The sequence below is a fragment of the Amborella trichopoda genome, chromosome 4 (genome assembly GCF_054954075.1).
Source record: "Amborella trichopoda isolate Santa Cruz 75 chromosome 4, AtrichopodaSantaCruz75HAP2 v2.0, whole genome shotgun sequence".
Lineage (NCBI taxonomy): Eukaryota > Viridiplantae > Streptophyta > Magnoliopsida > Amborellales > Amborellaceae > Amborella > Amborella trichopoda.
In genome coordinates, this window is record NC_142339.1 from 57,538,692 (window position 1) to 57,546,475 (window position 7,784).

A 7,784-nucleotide genomic window follows, 5' to 3' on the forward strand; every position below is an offset into this window, starting at 1 on the left:
ATTCAGACATTTCCATCTCACCATCCAAAATTTGGACCAATGTTTTAAAACTCGGATGGTGGGGTGGATTATTCAACCATAGATCCGTGTTGGATCTCAGTGATCCAGGTAAGTCTAGATTGAATTGAATCAGTGATCCTTAAAAAATAAATAGAAAACTTAAAATTAAAATAAAGGTTTGTGGGATGGGGACCTTGAGATGAACTAAGAAAATATTAGATAAGTTGAAAAAAAAGAAAAAAAATATATATATAAGGGGTTTTAGGGAAGAATCGAGTCAGGACCTTACTACTAACCGATTTCGATCTAGATCAGCGACCCAAATCAGAAATCGAGGTTTTAAAACACTGATATGAACAGTTGCTTTGTAATCATAAGACAAATTTTTGTTTTTTTATAACAGATTGATTAATTAAAATTTCAAAAAGTAGTATATGTTGGGTTTATGTGACTTTTAAAGGCTTTATGAGTATGCGATAAAAAACTTTTACTATAGTGGAGCATAAACTCAGTGGGAGTGTGGTCTCTCGAAGACCATACTAAGCAAATGATATTTGTGGATAACGAATTGTGCTTGACGATCTAGGCTAGTCGGTTGAAAAACCCAAAGTACTTGGGCATAAAAAATAAACTGAGAAGGGTTTTCGAGTTAGCCCTTGATGAGGTCGGAGCTTATGCCTAAACGAGTGAGCCGAGGGACTGTGTGCCCTTGTGTGTGATGGTCGGCCTACAGAGATGGGAGCCAAAACCTCATCCTTATTTCATCACACGACATGCATATAGATAGATCGTTCGAAAAAGCTAGATATCCACCTTTGGGTAAAACATATGCATGTGCGAGAGATACCCCTATGCGACATAGAGCTGTGGTCGCATCAGTTCGTGGTGACCTTGACTTGTCTTTAAGAGAGGACATGTAATCCACAGACTGGGATTGTGACTCTTTGGCTCATTGACCAAACTTTGGCGACCCACTAATGAGCCCTGCTTGGACTGTGGGTCATGAGAAATACTGGATCAGTTCGATAAAGCAAGTGTAGTTTGTAGTCCACAGTTGAAGGTGCAGTATCCCGTAATCGTTGATTGAATTCCTGAACCATATGTATCAACTTCCCATCATATTAATTTAATTGTGTTGATTTTATTAAATTATTTTAGTTTTATTATTTGAATTTTTGTATGTCATTTGATATTTTAGGAAATATTGACCATATCTTATCTTGATTATTGAAGGAATATCTTGACTTGATATTATTGAAATATTATTATGGAAAATATGAGATAGAATATGCAATTTATGGTATGTACTATGTCTTTAATGGATTTAATTTATTTAAATATATTGATGAAAAAATAGTTTAAGGAAAGGGAGATAATAGTTCATGCACCTTCCATAATGTTGATGGCCCATCTATGGAATGGATGGCTCAGATCTCTCACCCCACAAGTCACGTTGATCAACGATTTATATTCAATCTCAATAAAAAGGTAAACTATGAGAAACCCTAAATAAACCTTAGACCTAAATTTCACTATAAATAGAGGTGTTCTCCCCATCTCAACGCACCTCTCTCCCATAAACTCTCTCGCTCTTCCTTAGAGGCCACGCCCATCTCTTTCAATTCTCTTGTTCTCTCTCTCTACTCTCTCTCTCCCCCCTAAAAAGGACCCTAGGGGGCACACCCCAACATAGAGAGTCTCTCTCTCATGATCTAATCTAAGGGTTAGGAAAAATTAGGGTTTGAGCCTATTTTTTTGGAGTTAGGGTTTTGCAGAGATTTAAAGGTGATTACCTAGTTTAGCCAAAATTAGCTTTTTCGGTTCGAGATAAAGCTGGACTGCTGATCCCGCGTCATTGGATGTGCTGACTCGATGTGGGGTGTAAAAAGCCTGGTTGAGGTAATCTATGACATATTTTCTTTTAATTGTTTGTTCTTTTATTTTATATTCTTAAACACAGTATTAGGTTGTATGAATGGCATCAAATAGTTGAAATTTATTTTATTGGTGAGTTATTTATTTTTTTGGAATTTCTATTGTTTGTTATAAGACCACTTGTGGGTGATCTTATTGCCAAAATTATAAAAAGTGATTATTATTAAAAAAAAATTGTATTTTTTCGGTATAAGATTACATAGGTCTTTCTTTCAATATATGAGTCGGGGGACGTATATTTACATTTGCATGGTAACGCATGATGCCTGCTTTGGCGTTTTTTTAAAAAAAAAAGAAAAAGAAAACAACACCACCACGGACACTCTCTAGGGGACATTTGTACCAAAGATAAAAGGATATTGCTTCTTAAGGGGGAACCTATGTTTTTATCAGAAGTTCACTTATTTATGTTTTGAAGGTAAAATAACGACGTGTCTCTTCCCCATAGGGCACCACTGCAAAGTAATCAGTGTAAAGGAAATTTTTAGGCTAAGTGATTAAGACTATTTCTTAATCACTTAGATGCGAATAGGGCAGCTAAAAGTGTACTGTTGACCTGCTTAAATGTCAAAGTGATTTTTCCAATTTTTGAATTTTTCACACTGCTGATTGCATATTTTAGTTGGATGCTATTTTCTTACTGTCCATCTTAGAGATGGACGTTCAATTTGAGGGTAACATCAACATAATCTTTTCAGGTGGACTTGCTCAGCACCACGCTATTTTTTTTAATAAAGCCTAAGCTATATATAAACATTTTCATATTTCATGTGTGGATATATGCCTAAACTGACAATAAATAACAGGACAATAAAAGAACAATATATGTCTACTTTCCAATAAGGCATGTGATACACAACAAAATCTCGTGAGTTTCTTCAATTCTGTTTTTCTATTTTCCATTGATGTTGCTACAAAAAAAGTGGTTGAACACTAGCAATGTGAATATGCAAAACAAGAATTCTAATCGTTGCTTCCTCTTTGGTTACCAACTCCGCATTTAGTTGTATGGTTTTTAAATCTCCCAAAAGTTTTACGTCCCTAGATGTTTTTATAAAAGGTAAGTTTTTTATGATTTCTTTACAGCATAAAACTTATATACTTCTTCTTATCCAACCGTCCTTTCTGAATAGGGGCTAAGATTGTCCCAATCATAATGTCACGTCTCTACACTATTTTATTTTTAATTTTTTTTTTATAAAATATTTTGACACCAATTTTTGGACGTCCAATCCTCTATTAAACTCGTACTAACGAAAAATATACCTCTGAAAGCTTTAAGGGGTATTTTGATCATTATATTTTATCGAAAAATTATTTTTAATATTTTTTATAGGGCACCACAATGAGAAGATAGCACATACCAAATTTCATATTCAAACAATTTGTATAAAAAAAAACTTCAAAAAAAAAAAAACTTGAGACGTCAGATCTAAGATCCAACGGTGAGTGGCTCTCTCGATAAAAATTGGACAGCTGGATGGTAGGGGAAGCATAGATTCTATGTTGTATGGGAAGTATAGAAACATTTCCCTTTTATAAAACTCGGGTTCTCAAAAGAAGGAAGAAAAGAAAAACAAAAAAAAAAGTGCCCCATCATATCCGTGAAGGGTACTTTAGGTGTAAAAAAAATGCAAAAAAAAACTGCGAGAAATTGTGTTTAGACATAAATTTAAAACATGATTATATTTTTTGAAAATACAAATATCTTTTATAATTTCCCCCAAAAACTATAGGTTATTTGGCAAACTTTTCTCTCTTATAGTCTAGCTTTAAATTTGCCTAATGAAGCTTGTGCTTGTGGTGCTGAACATATAGGTTACTTGGTTTTTAAAAACTTATGAGTGGTTATTGTTGGATTTATGGAGAGAACATTGAAAACTTTTTATAGAGATTTTGGGTTGTTTTTCCTTTTAGTTAGAGATAAAGTCAGTTTTTCATTACTGTCGTGTATCTATCTGGTGTTGCTTAAAGAAAAGGAAAACTCTCGCATCTCTGGTGTTACTAGATTTGGTTTTTGTCGAGGTTTGTTCCAAATTTTTTATGTAACTTTCATTCGTATAGTAGATTTTGGATTTCAGTTTGCCAAACTTTCATTCGGATAGTGGATTTCGGATTTAAGTTTATCGTGCCCGTGGACCTAACCCTTCTAGATGAACCACGTAAATGTTTGTGTTTTTGTGGTTTGTGTTTTATACATTATTTCTGGTACTTTATTTACCAAAAATTAACCTGTTGGGTTTAGAGCTTCAACTCTCAACAAGTAGTATTAAAGCTCGGTTTGGGGTTTTCAGTATGGCAGCAAAGAGAAAATTAATGGAAAACACTATTTTTTAGCAAAAGGAAATCTCATATTATGTGGGATTAAGATATTATCAAATTATGTGGGATTAAGATATTCCCAAATTATGTCGGATTGAGATATTCTCAAATTATGTGGGATTGAGATATTTTCTATTTAGATTAGTATAAACTTGAAGGCCCATATTTAAAGAGACAAAAATTAGTTTTAATAAAAAAAAGGAATAAAAGGGTCATCACCTTAACCTTTTTTGTGAATCTCTTTTCTCTATATAATAGGCTATTTTTAAAAAGGGAATGTGCGCTCTTGTTGTGTCACTATATCGGAATTGTGGTTTCCTCTAGAGAGAGGGGGATGCAGCCTCCTGTGCATATTTCCTCTTAGATAAGAGAGCTTCCTATGGAGAGAAACAAACATTGTGATGGTGCCTCCTCTAAACTCCTAGAGATTGAAAGGCTTGTTCCTAGATATTGCGAAGCATGTTACTGAAGATTGAATTGAGATGTTTGTTTTTTATAGAGAAGTGGTTCCCATAGAGTTTTTAGGTTGTTTTCCCTTTTAGTTAGAAAGAAAGTCAATTTTCCGTTGCTCTCACGTCTCTATCCGGTCTTGTTTAAATAAAAAAAAAGAGAAACTGGTTTAAAAGGAGTTTGCTCCATTCGGTTTTTGTCAAGATTTGTTCCAAACTTTTTATGTAACTTTCATTGGTATAGTGGATTTTCAATTTGTCCTGTGGACCTAGCCTTTTTAGGTGAACCAAGTAAATGAATCAACTCGTTAGGTTTAGAGCTTCCGCACTCAACAATTATGTACCTAGCTACCTAAAGAAAAAAAAAACCTCTACTTCAGATACCCACTCTATCTCCATAGATTCATCTCATCTTCCTTCCTTCTACTTCACAATATCTAAACAAATATCACAATATCTGTCTCTCTCCTATCATCAAATGCATGAACCTTCTCACTTCCTCTCTATCACTCTAAACCGGTCATTTTCAACCAGTGTTTAAAAACTTAGATTGGCTGGGTAAATTAATATGCATCGGCGAATCAAATTGATTTTCCTCTATGAGAGTCTATCCATAAAATTAAAAATTAAGAAAAAAAAAACTAATAATAATAAATATAATAAGTAGGAACCGAGCTATCCAGCCAGTTCAGATTGCCCAATTCTCCAATAGGCTGGCCCAGTTCCCTAACAAAAATTGAGAGTCCATAGGACACCCAACCTATTTGCGGTTCCGGCATGGACATGGGTCGGTCTCGGCCGGTTCCCACTTCGGATTGGCAACCGCTGGTTTTTTATAGTTGATTCACTGTTTTGGACTAGACAACCAAGAATACCCCCGCCATGTGTCCAATAGGACTCATGAGCTAGCCACTTGGAGCATTGAAAAATAAAACTTGCGCAAATATGAGTAAATAAGGTGGGTGACTAGAAAATATCGTTTAACAAGTATAAAATTTGAGTTCCATCTGAATTCCATCCAAAAGTTCCTAGTTTCCATTTTCAAGAGAAATCAAATTGCTTATTTTGAAATCTTGATGTTGAAACTGTGAGATGTTCAATACTTCACTTCCAAGTTAACCAATAAATCAGTTTAACGTTCAAAAGAAAATAATGTGTTACGCGGGTTTCAACCTTTCTTTTTCTTTTCTTTTTTATAGTTACGTTTCACTATTGCTATCAAGGTCTTTAATATTTATTATTATACCCGAGGCTTTATTTGGATGCTTGGAGATGCATGTCGTTAGGAGATGCTTATCATGAAATTGACTGGAATATTAATATCCGCTGCTTGGATAGCATCTAACAAGAGACCTAAAAGATACCTAAAAGATGCCCCCGTCAATAATTTGGATTGTATTATTTATTCTATTATATAATATTTTTAGTATAAAATTATAATAATATTATGTTATTAATATAATATTATTATTGATATAATAATATTAATTAATATTAATTTTTTATTAATATAATAAATATCAATATTATTATTAATAAAAAATATTATTATTATATTATATTAATAATAGTAAGTATTAATAATATTATTATGAAATAATAATAAAATATATTACTAATAAACATCATAATAATATAATAGTATACATAGGATCAATATATAACAAGAAGCAACAACAACTATAATAATAATAACAATTTTATTATTATTTTGGTCGAATACAAATGCAATACATGGATGTATTCTATTCTATTCTATGAGAGTCTATTATTATTATTCAGGGATCCATGTCCAGATGGCATCCAAACTGCAGAAATACCGAGTCTCCATGGAAATGAGCCTTCAGGGACACATTTTAAGTATCCAAATGGGCCCTAAACGAGAAAATATACAATAAAACCATTTAACCAACTTTGACCTATATTTTTAAAGTTGACTGGCTAGCAATGCCCCAATGATTGGGCTCAAAGTAAAAAATAGAATTCACACTTTATGACTACTACATATTATTAAATTTTACTTTTGATTGATACAAGTAAATGTGATCGCCTTGCATCAAAGATGAATAGCCTTTATAGCATTCAAAAACCATAATTAATACATTGAGCAAAAGAACTAAGAGAAGTCTATAAATAAAAAATTTAAAAATCCATTAGAATTACATTTGACCATTTCTAGAGAAAAGAAAAAGGGTTTTGTGTTTCTAAACTTTTAAATCTGACCGTCCAAAAACTGGAATGCTCAATAGTAGAATATTATGTTTTTCCATACCAAAACAATGCATAAATCTTTGCATTAATTTTCCATAAGTTTGTCTATACGTTGACGATATTACATATTACATATTTGGATCCCTGAAACGTGGGGGTCCCAAAATACTTCCAAGAAGTTTGAACCGAAGGTATAAACATGTATTATTCTCTCGCCGAGCATATAATCTCTTGGCTTTTATAGAGGAAGGGGATTCTATGAATAACCACAACTCATACTGCACAAATGCGGGCCCCTACTTCAACCTATCTTAAAAATAGATTTTTAATCCAAAATTTTAGAGATTCATGAATTAAGTTAAAATAATTGCGATAAAAAAACTAAAAAAAATAATAAAAAAATTCAACATCTAAAATGTGAATTTTTAAAGAAAACTTCTACACCGTCTAAATGCACTTTAGCCACGTGGCTTTAGGTTTTTTACTTTTTTTACGTCCATATTAGATATAGACGATGGTGAGTCAACTGGCTCTAACACCCACTGACTCACAAATAACTGTTTTTTTTATAAATGGGGTTCTATACAAAAAAACCATTTATCTTTTGTAGATGGAGATCGGATGGCTCATCCAAACCATCCAATTTAACATCTAATGAGTGAGAATGATTATGACCTCCATGTATAAAAGATAATTAATCTCTTTATACAATCTTTTTATAAATACTATACACACAACCAAGTTCACAAAATGAGTAAAGATTAGGAAAACTCTTTGGTGCATCAAGGCCTGCACCTGGTATTGTGTGGACCCTTGGATCTACACCGACAAAAACTTGAACGGCCTGGATCGCACACACATTTCAAA